Genomic DNA, 12,233 nt, shown 5'->3' with positions numbered 1-12,233 from the left:
CAGGGCCAGAAGTATGAAGAAAACATTTTGCGATTCCCTAATTACGAATCCTTAAGATTCGCAATTAGGAAATTACAAAAAGGCATGTATGAAAGTGTTTTGAATACTTTCTGTGATTCCCAGTGGGTCGCAAATGACCTACCTCATAAATATTAATTAGGTAGGTCTCAATTTGCGACCCAAGGAAATGCAAAAATCACAGGGATGATGGCCAGCTGAAGTCAGCAGACCACCAAGTCCATGAGTGCTTTTAAATAAAGCAAACATTTTCTTTAAATACAGACCGTTTTCATTAAAGGAAAACAGGTTGCATTTAAAAAAGAAAAATGAAAAGTTTTCTTTTCCTTTTTTAAGAGCAGGCAGTGGGTCTGTGGGACCACTGCCTACTCCGAAAAAAAACGGTTTCTCCGCTATTCCCAAAAGGAAAGGGGTCCCTCAGGGTTCCCTTCCCATATGCAAATCAGTTACCATCTACTTGAAGTAAGTGGTAAAATGCAAATGTTTTGTGACCGCAATAATCACGGTCACAAAACATTCATACATACTGTTACAAGGGACCTGGCAATACAGGACCGGACTGCCAGAAACAGGGTTTGAAAGGCACGCAGTTCGGTGGGGGTGGGAGGCGACAGGGGAGGGCAAAATATTGGGGGGGGGTGGGAGCCAACTTTTTTTTAACTTTATTTTATTTTATTTTTTTAGCATTTTACTTTATTTTTACTGTAATGATTTTAAATAATTGCAATAAAAACTGTCAAACTGTTACAAATCGGTGTTTGGAGGGGACACCCTATGTAGGAGAGTAGGGTCTGCTTCCTATGGTTACCCCCACTTTTTGCTGTGATTCTCTGGTTTTTCGACTTTAGTGTGGCTGTGCACCTGCTAATCAGGCCCACAGTCCAGATGTTCTCTCTCTAAATTGATACCATGTACTTTAGGTACATACCAGATTGGTTACTGAGTCACCCTCGTGAGCCCTTGTATAGTGTACCACAGGTACCCAGGGCATATGTGCGCCCTAGGCCTACCAGGGGCTGCAGTATGTATTATGCCACCCCTGGTTTGCCTTCCAAACTGACACCACAGGTCTGTTCTTAGAGCCTGGGTAAGGTGGTGTAATCACCTCTTACTTAGAGATAGTATACCTATATCTATATACATATATAGACACATATACACTTATAAGCCACTCCTAAGGCAGACCTCGACAATCCTGGAGGTAGAGTGCTTGGTTTTATGTTAGAGGGTGCCCTAGCCTGAGCTGAGCCCCTCTGCAGCTTTCGGAACCATCTCCTTATAGCAGTTCTATGATATACCTATACCATATACTCTTAAGTGCATTATAATCCTCGCGGTTAATGCTAACTTTGGTTTGGCTTTATCAAAACATGTCATGTAAGGTGTCAAACACTTTGGAATACTACCCCCCACCAGTCCTGGTGGCGGGGGTAGCATTCCACCCTTCTATAGGGAGAAGACATGTAGTTACTGGTTTACCCGGTTAAAGTTAAACAGAGCCTCAGCATCACAAAATGGATGCTGCTGCCACAGACACGATTCTGCCCTCCTGCTGCTGGATGAAACTCCAGCAGGGGAGGCCTCGACAATAGGTTTCCTGTCCAGGGAGGTGCTGGCACCTCCCCAGACAGGCTCTTAGTGTATTGGGGCAGGGAGGGCTGCATTCAGTGAATGCTTTCCAGACACCTCCTGGGGCACACAAGGTGCTTCATGCATTTCCCAGTTCAAACCGGTTGCTGGGGCACTCAGCCCCAGCTCTGGTGCGAAACTGGACAAAGGGGAAGGGGTGTAACCACCCCCACCCTAGGTCCACCCATAGGAGGGACCTTACAGTTAGTCCAACCCCTAAACTTGCTATAAGTATAGAACCCCAGTCCCTAGGACTTTAGATTACCCTGAATGAAACTCTGCAACATATATCCTGGACCTTCGACTTTCCATATTGACTGGAAGATGGAAGAAATCTCCCTTGTGGTCAAGGAGTGACCAACCTGTTCAAACAGGCACCAACAGCATCTTTGCCGGTCTGCATTTTCGAGGCTCCCGCCGGATCCCGAAGAATCTGCGACACAGGACATGGACTTGCAGACATCTCTGACCCCGACCCTCGCTCACAGCAAAGTTGAGACCCGTGGCAGACAGGAGAGACATGGGACAGGAACTGCTGGACATCCTGCATTTTGCTACCTGCACCGACTTCCCGAGGTATCCCGAAGTTGTGCATTGGGGTGCTTGAAGCCACAGCCCGAGCACCTTTTGCACTGAAGCTCAGAGGCCCACACTCCACGAGGGTCCCGTGGGCCCGCTTTGTGCATTTCAGCTTGACGCATCTTCGTGGTTCCTAGTCCGTTGGCTAGTGAGCCCCCAAGAAGACTAACCTTTGTTCTAACTTGCTTTCCTGGTTGCTCCAGGCTTGCTCCAACTTCCCTGCAAAGGAGAAGTTGCACAGACCTTGCTGGTCTGCACCGAGGCCAATCTCGACATCTTGCATGGGTTGCGTTTGCCAAGGCTTGTTGGGTCCAATCCGGATACCGACACCGCAGTCAACTAGATCCTTTGTGGGACAGCTCGAATCCAGCTCCTTGTCATCGTCGACGCCTCCTGAACCTTGTGGCTAAAGAGACAAACTTCACCTTTTCACCTGAAATCACCCAACATCTGGTGGCATCTTTCTATCTCCGCCCTGATCACTGGCTAGTGGCCCAGACTCTGTCTCCTCTGCTTTCAGGTTCTTCACATCTCTGATCCACCCTTGGATCCACCCGAACACTTTTCCTCTGGTCGCCTGCAGCACTTCTTCGCAGCTTTCCATTGGAATCGACGACGAAACCAGACACGAAAAGACACCTATGCACCCGGCTTCCCTGGGTGAGGTAACACGAGTACTCCGGTGCTCCCGTGGGTATTGACTCTCCAAGTGTCCTAGTCTAAAAGGGTTCCATCGCAGTTCACCTCCTTGTACCCTTTTTCTTTAAAATTGTAACTTGTACGTTCTCCATAGAAAGTCAATGGTAACCCGCGGCTGTATTTAGACACTGCACGCGTCTCCCGTGGGCCTCCTACATCCTAACCTTTGGTTTTCCTGAGTAGCCCCAGTGATTCCACAGGCCCTGGGCCTGCTTTCTATTCCTCATGTGGTTCTTATACCACTATTTTAGTATATGGTTTGTGAGGCCCCTAGGGCAAAACGTATACTGTGCAACTTATCGTATGCTAATTAAGTTCCTTGTATTGTACTTTTACCTCTGACCTCATAAAGAGTCCAGAGGGGTTGTGTTTAGAATAAATGCATATATATTTGATATATACCTTGTGTGGTGTGCTTCATTTGGTACTCAAGAGATTATAAATGGTAAAACAACTTTCTTAACTCGTCTCCAAGTCTTAGCCTGAAGGCTGCTCTCCACAGCTACCACTAAGGATAGCTTTCAATAAGGTTGACTTTATAAACCTACCATCAATAAGGGTTGATTAGACTGGTGCAAGTGCCCACTAGAACTAGTGGACATCATATACCAGGCTAAATTCTTAAACCCTAAACACGCTCCTTCCAAATACCGAATTGCAAAGCCATTTTGCAATTCGGTAACAGGTTACTGAATCGCAAAATAGGGTTTGATACATGTCAAAAGCATTTTTTGCGTTCACAAACGGGCTGTTCTGAGATTCGGCCTGTTTGTGAATGCAAAAACTCTTAATGCATGTGGCCCTCAGTCACTTAATGCACTACTCAAAAGAGATTCTGTAGAAGTTACTGTTGTCTGCAACCTGCTGCTTTTACAAATCAAATCAGGTTCAACTAATTCATTGATACCTGTCCAGCTGGCAGCAATTTGCTGTATGTCTCCAAAACAGAGGGACCCCTGTCATAAGAGTTTTCATTGTAGGGTTAAAACAGTAATCCCTCTTAGAGTACACCAGACCTACTGGTGCGAGCCCTTAGACCGGAATCATGAAACGTAACCAACCCCATCTTACCTAAATCATGTGAAAGCATTTCCACAGCACTATTGCGTGCATAGGCCTCACCAACCACCAATCAAAATGGTATTTTGCAGAGCTCAGCTATTGATGGCCTGGGAAGACTGAGGAATGAGGTTTGAGGTTCTTGTCCCAGCCTTGGCAAATGTTTCACCAAGGTCGTATCCATAGTGGGAGGAATGCAGTATTTTGCTAATGTTATCAGTTGTACCAAGAGGGAGTTATGCATTTATTGAATGCACAACTGGTTTCATTGCTTGAGAATCAATGTTGTGTAAATGTTCATTACTGAGGGAGGTTATATCTATCAGTGCTTAGCGTTTTTGCGTTAGACGGAGCTGCTGAGCTTGAGATGTCGTTCAACTGAATAAAACTCTCTAAGAAGAAGGATTCTGCAGTCAAAATGTATTTCTGATTTGCCCTGTAACTTGAGACCGCAATATAGTCCTTGCTAGGTTAAAGCGGCTATTTATGAACAGGTTCACTTGTGTACCTACCAGCTCCTCCCCTGGAAGGTGGTCTACCTTGTCAATATCACTTCACTGAGTGCGAAGAGTGAGCGAACCAAAGACTCTTTCAGTGGAAGAACCATTCTTGCAAGTCCCCAAAAAAGAATTGGACTAAGTGCGTACTCTGTTTTTGCTAAATGAGCTGTAGCCTTTCAATTCCCTTTCATCCATTGAACCGCCATGTTTTTTCCCTAATGCCACAGTCTATCGCTGAATGCACTTTACACAATGTAGATTTGAGTAGGGCTATTATGTAAATAGATCATACTTGAATCATCAGACAAACTACACAACTATTTGTTGCATATGCCCCACCATATCCTAGGAAGTCAATTTTAAAGACAAGCCTGACTAGTTATATTGTTAAGTTCATTAAGGTATTTTATGCTACAGATAACCCAGGGGGTCTCATTCAGCCTGCGCACTCACCGGACCTGCACGCCAGCACGCAGCTCCTGCCCCTGGGTTGGTAACGCTGTTGGTCTCGCCGCCATCGTCCACCTTGGAGCGGCTGGAGACTACAGCTCCCAGCGGGCTTTGCGTGGACTTCCTGCCTGACACCGGCTTCGCGCCCGGAGGCGCTAGAAAGCACAGCCCACCCCTCGGTGGAGCGGGGGGTCTCATTCAGCCTGCGCACTCACCGGACCTGCACGCCAGCACGCAGCTCCTGCCCCTGGGTTGGTAACGCTGTTGGTCTCGCCGCCATCGTCCACCTTGGAGCGGCTGGAGACTACAGCTCCCAGCGGGCTTTGCGTGGACTTCCTGCCTGACACCGGCTTCGCGCCCGGAGGCGCTAGAAAGCACAGCCCACCCCTCGGTGGAGCGGGGGGTCTCATTCAGCCTGCGCACTCACCGGACCTGCACGCCAGCACGCAGCTCCTGCCCCTGGGTTGGTAACGCTGTTGGTCTCGCCGCCATCGTCCACCTTGGAGCGGCTGGAGACTACAGCTCCCAGCGGGCTTTGCGTGGACTTCCTGCCTGACACCGGCTTCGCGCCCGGAGGCGCTAGAAAGCACAGCCCACTCCTCCGCGTCGCGGGACGCGCGCGGGCGGAGCCCGGGCAGAGGGCGGGCCGTCTAAGGCCGTCCAAGGACGACCAGGGACGGGACGGGCCAGGGCCTTAACATCTCTCATAATGGGTAAGCGCAAATTGGCAACTGCAGCGGCGGATGAAGCTAAAGCTAAGGTGCCTAAGTATACTACAAGTATACTCACATATCTCACTTCCAAGGTTGGGGAATTATCATCTCAGATTGCTGAGTCCGAGCGCGAACTGGGCCTTGTTTCTAGTCCCGGGACTGGTGAAACTTCTCATGCCTCACCCATAAACTGTATACCTTTGGAGCCTCGGGTGATCATTGAGGCTTGTAGATCTACTGTGTCACTCCCGGCTACAGTTCTTCCATGCCCGGCCATACCTGAAATTGTGGTACCTAACCCCCCTATGAACTTCGGGACTGCCGGAGGGTCGGTACCTTTGACGGCTGTTTCTTCCCAGCCAGCCTTGCTGACGGAGGAAGTCATTATGGCTTTATTGGAAAAACTGTTTACAGATAGGCTTGAGACTGCCTTAATTCAGATAGCCTCGGACATAAATGAAACCCTGAAGGACTGTGTTAAGAACCTTATATCAAAATGTGATCGTATAAATGAAGTTCTTAATGCTCGGGCCCCTGTTTTGCCTATGCCTTTGGCTCTCTGTTCCTCAATTGTTAAAGCCACCACCCCTAAAGTTGGTGACCCACCTGTAACTAGACAAGTTAATACCCCCCTTTTACCTGTGCCACTAAAAGGAAAAGTTGACAATGGTATATATATTCCTATGACAGAGGTTGTTCCTGGTGAAAGTTGTTCCACAAGGCCTAGAGGTCAGGGGGGGGCCCCGGAAAAAAAGGTACCGCCAATAAATTTACCTCCGGATGCAACACCCTTTGTTGCTATCCTGGTTAATGTACCTAAACTTGAAGATGGAGTGATAGAACAACATGAGTCTTTGCTCAGGCATGTTAAAAAATGGTGTAATGCCAACTGCACGGGAGAAAGTAACGTTGCAGATCACATTGTAACAAGTAGACGGGTAAACTGGGTGGGTAAAAGTAAGAAAGAGGTATCTGGAGATTGCATTATTGTAAATTTTAAATCTAAGAATGTCGCAAGTCGACTTTTCTGGGATGACTCTCCTCTTGATCCCGTAAGTAAAGGGGTACGGGCGATGCCTCTGGGTTTTTTCTATCCTCGTCCACATAGGTTAGCTGTGAATGAGAATATTAAGTTACGGTCTAGTGCAAACACCTGGGCAGATGATAACCTCATCTCAACCATGCCTTTTAATGTTTGGACAACTAAGCCAACTAAAGCTAATGGTGCAGTAAATGTTGCAAGGAATATACCACCTAACAATCTACCTTTGTCAAACATGTTTTCAGCACTGGCTGATAGTATAGATATTGAATGACTAGCATCTGTACCCAAAAAGGATAACTCGATTTGCCAACTTCAAGTTAATACTGATGTGACCCTACCTGTTGTTAGATTCGATTCTGTAATTAATGACCCATTTCAGCTAGGGGAAGGGCATTTACGGCTACTATCTTGGAATATTGCGGGCCTACGGGCGAAACAGGATGACTTTATCTGGCTACAAGTAGTGAAGAATCATGATATTGTAGCACTACAAGAAACCTGGACGAAAGACAAAGGTTTCTGGGTAGAAGGATATACTTCCTATTTTGTTGAGGCCCTGGGTTCTACATCGGGTAGGGACAGAGGAGGTTTGCTATTTCTTGTTTCAGTCAAAATTGTTGGTACTGTCAGAGAAATCCCTAGCTTCTCCCACTATTTCCAGATGCTGGAAATTTGTTTGGCAGACAAGAACAAGATTGTATTGATCAACTGTTATAATTCCATGCAGGGTGGACCCCCTAATTTTGTTTTAGATAGCCTTTCAGACTTTTTAACCAAATACATGTCAAAACAAACCACTTTTGTCCAGTGTATAATGATGGGCGATTTTAATGTTCATCTGTGTGAGTCCCATTGCCAGATTACTGATGAAAACGCTCCTGATTACACCTCACCGCCACACTTTGAACACAGTCCAAAGGGTGTGGCAATGGAAAGCATGCTTTCATCAAATGATTTATATGAACCAGGGTTCTTAGATATATCAACCCGGGTGGTTACGTATAACGCAAGGGGTAGTGAAACGATTATAGATTATTTTTTTATGACCCCAGGGCTCCTTCGTTATGTATTATTTTATAATGCAATTGTCAGTGGGTTTAGTGACCACAACCCTGTGTTATTGGTTCTAGATTCTCTCTCTGGTTTGCATAAAGGAGTAGTTAGGACTACTTCTATAAGAGATGTGAGGAGTAAAGATCAAGGCAGACGCCTTAAATGGTGCAAAATCTGCCCAGAGGATTTTTATGGTCGTATTGTGCAGGATATGGGAGTTGAATTTGGGATTTGTTTGAATAGAGAGTTGAGGGGAGGGGAAGTTGTGAGCGCTTTTGAAGACATTTGTGCTAGAGTTGAGAAAGACCTTAGAGCCAAACCAGGGAGGGGCTCGCTCCCTGTGTGTAGGTGGTTCGACCACTCCTGCTCACAGGCACACGCAGCTTTATTGAAAGGTCTCAAACAATTGCCAAGAGATAGATCATTGGTAGCAGACTTAAGAAGACAATATACTTTGGCAGTTAAGTTGCGAAAAAAGGCCATTAAAGATGAAGCCTGGGACTCTTTGATGGACCCCATAACCCTTAAACATAGCTCCAAATTTTGGGCTATAATTAATAATCCCTTGTTCTCTCATACATCTAATCAGGACCTTGAAATCAATATACCGGAAGCTGATTGGATTAATCACTTTTCCAACATATATGGTTCCAATGAAACTCCGGAGGTGTTTAAAATACCTTACTCCCCCGTTTCTCCCGTGACTCTTGATTTCACCAAATCAGAAGTAGAGCTGGCTATTTTGGGCTCAGCTGCAAATAAAGCCCCGGGTCCGGATGGGGTGCCGCCGGACCTATACAAATTAAATTCTGAATTGTGGGCTGAAATTTTAGCCAATGTTTTTAATTGTGTTTATGAGGGGGGGTTGCCAAAATCATGGTCATGTGCAATTATAGTACCTATTTTTAAAAAGGGTTCTAGAAATGACCCAAAGTGTTTTCGGCCAATTTCATTATTGGACTCATCAATGAAGATTTTGGGTAAAGTCCTGCTTGCTAGAATTAACATCTGGTCCACAGAAAATAACATTCTAGTTGATGCCCAATATGGGTTTCGTGCTGGGAGGGGGACTGAGGACCAATGCCTAAATCTTCATTTATTAATTTCGAAATACACAACTGTCAAAAAAGGGTCAATTTATGTTGCATTCATGGACCTATCCACAGCTTTCGATTTGGTCAATAGAGCTAGACTGTGGACTATGCTACTAAAGCTGGGTTTGGACCCCCCCCTTGTATATTTTTTGGCAGAATTACACAAAGACTTGAAAGCATCGATCAGAATGGATCAGGAAGGTAATCGTACCGCCTGGTTCAAATCTAGTAGGGGAGTGCGGCAGGGCTGCATTCTTGCGCCCATGCTATTTACCCTGTATATTAATTCACTTGAGGAAACTCTTTTATCTGCGACCTTGGACACTCCGCGTGCAGGGGAAACTCGTATTCCGGTTCTTCTGTACGCGGATGATGCCGCTCTAATAGCACGGACCCCCATTGGTCTACAAAAACTTTTAAATGCTTTTAATGATTTTATGTTATCCTTAGACCTAGTGATAAACAACTCCAAATCACATGTCATGGCTATAGGGACTGGTAAAAACAACTCCAGACAGTTTTTCTGTAATGGCGATGTAATTACAAATGTTAAAGTCTTCACATATCTGGGCGTAATTTTTGATAACAAGGGGAGTTGGGCTCCGCAAATTGTAGCAAAAACTAAAGCGGTTAGAAGCTCAACCAATGCCATCCTAAGTTTCGCAAGGAGACTGGGAGGGAAGCCAACAAGTGCTTTACTTAATTTATACAGGGCAAAATCTTTGGCAATAGCCAGGTACGGCGCTGGTCTGTGGGGCTATGTAAATAGCGATACAATCCAAAGGGAAGAAAATAAATTCCTGCGTTCCACCTTAGGGCTTCCCCAATCCACAGCTACGTTTTCAGTCCACCAGGAAGTGGGGTTTGGTTATATATCGGATACCCTTCTTATGGCTCCTATTCTGCTATGGATAAGGCTCTGGACCAACAAAAATCTGGTTCTTAACCATAAAATTCTGGCGGATTGTTTAAATCTGGATAACCATAAAAGTATAAATTGGCTTTCACATGTAAAGAAGTGCTCTTTGGACTTGGGCCGCCCTGATATTTTCTTTTTCCCTCAGGGTCTTAAGAAATCAGATTCAGTCTGGGTGAAGGCCAATTTTGTATATAGGAAAAATGTGGTGAGGGAAGAATCCCAATTACTTAAGCCCACGGTCAGAGCCCATTATCTGACCATTACGCGTCTTACCATCCAACCGTACCTTATCATCGTCACTATCCCCTTTCATAGGTGGCTTCTGGTTAAACTTCGGTTTAACCAGATTTATACAGTTTTGTGTGACAGTCACGGTTGGTTTAAGGAGGAGGATGCCCCTGTTTGTAAATGTGATAGTTTTTCTGCACAAAACAATATGCACTTTATGCTATTTTGTGATTTCTTCAGTGAGCCCAGACAGAAATATCTTGTACCATTGTTGAAGGAAAAAGCTTTCCTTCAGGCAAAACCTGCTCTCCTGTTTCTCCAATTAATGGATTCTACGCGGGTTATGTGGAGCGTGGCTAATTATCTTGTCGCTGCGGTTAGGAGCAGGAGGAAAAGACTGAAAGATATAAATATTAGTGTTTTGTGAAGACAAATGAAATGGATGTTGTTATCATTTTTAAATGTCTATTTTACTGAGTATTTTACCCATTATGATGTATTTTTGTATATTATTGAACTATCACTGTCGCTTTTTTAAATCTTGTATTTTTATGAATGTTTACTGAACGATGCACTTGTATTTGCTCATGAATTTTTCTGCCTTTTGATGTTTGTATGATTGTAGAATGCTTTTATGATTTTTAACTAAATCGAATAAAGTGGTTTTGACTAGTGACTAGTGACTACAGATAATTGCACACTGTACACCATTCCTATAGCACATTCCACTCACAAGAAAGGGATCAGAATGGCTTTCTTGGGCAACATCTTTTTAGCTTGTATATGTAAAGTTGCTCTTGGGGTCACACATTCACCAAACCTATCCGAAGCTCAGGTTGGAAAAACTGTATACTTTGTTTCAGTCATCTAGCCCCTCCTCTCACAATCCACTGCTTTAGTGGTGTGGGGATTGATTTTCATTCTGTGTCCTCTACAGAAGATCATGCTGCAATGTTACTTCCCTGTAACTATAGGTTTGCAGTTTGAAGTGCAGCAGATTTTGTACACCCTACCAGTACTTTAACAGTTTTTTCAACCTGTGTTGGCCTACACCCCATTTCTTTCCTAAGAAACAGACTTAAAAATGTCTTGCATCTCCACACATGCACCCGCTTGGCGTTAAAACAGCCTGAGGTGAGTGGAGTCTGTGTCCTGGTGCATTATGGGTTTCGGTGAGGGATCACAAGTCACGTAGAAACTGAAGGTGCTTCTTCAAAGGATATTTGTACTATTATGAGACCAACAATAGATGACAGCATATTATGTACCTTCTGCACTCCAAGCTGCAAACACATTGATATAAATAAGTAATGCTTTTTGTATTGTTCACCATTCATGAGTTTATTGATTCTCACAAATCCTGGACATAGCGTCTAAGAAGGCACAAGCGTTTGCGATGCTCACGGCTAAAATCCATGAAAGCCACAATTTTACAGCCTATGGAGTCTAGTCATTTGGACTCACCCTCCAGAGGAACATTAGGGAAAGTGATGGGGTTTACCTTCACCCATGATACGTGAAGCAACAAATTTTCAAGAGAAGGATGTGTCATCAAGAACTGGGTATGAGAAGGCGCTGGCTTGTGGCCCGAGGAACTGCCAGGCATGAGAAGAGTTTCTCGTGTAGTCAATATGGGTTCCAGCAAGGCCTTGTTTAATGGCAAAAGATGGTCTGGACCACAGAAGGCATCTGTAGGATTTCACTTTTTTTTTTTTTAAACATATTTTATTTGTCAAATGCACATGGAGCGGAGCTCTGTAACCCAGAGGCTTCTGTAGCATCAATATACAACATCATGACTTTGATACTTTTCTCAAATATTAAAAGAATATTGAAAGGACTTGCAATTAAAGCAAAACAAAAAAATTAAACAATGAACATACAATACCCCCACCCCACACCCCATCGCACTGTTAACCAAACAAAATCAGCATATAAAGTCGAAGCAACAGTCCTACACTCACCACTGTATATTTCTAGGAAGGCGCTATACCACCCAGTGTATGTAGAGTAAAGACCCCCCCAGTAAGGAGGAAGGAGAAGATTAAAGCCGGTCCGAGCCCTGTGCTGGAACAGTCAACAGTCTCCAATTCCAGTCCCCGATAGTCTGCCCAGTGCTTCCAGATTTTGTAGGGTTTACACGGGCACCCGCTCGCTACAAAGATGGGAGCCTCCAACCACAATGCAGAAATCAAGACCTGTCTTTCAAACCGAGACGGAAGGCGCAGCTGTCGCCTTCCAGGCTCT

This window comes from Lissotriton helveticus, chromosome 9, assembly GCF_964261635.1.
Source record: "Lissotriton helveticus chromosome 9, aLisHel1.1, whole genome shotgun sequence".
Classification (NCBI taxonomy): Eukaryota; Metazoa; Chordata; class Amphibia; order Caudata; family Salamandridae; genus Lissotriton; species Lissotriton helveticus.
Note: the sequence above shows the minus strand (reverse complement) of the source record.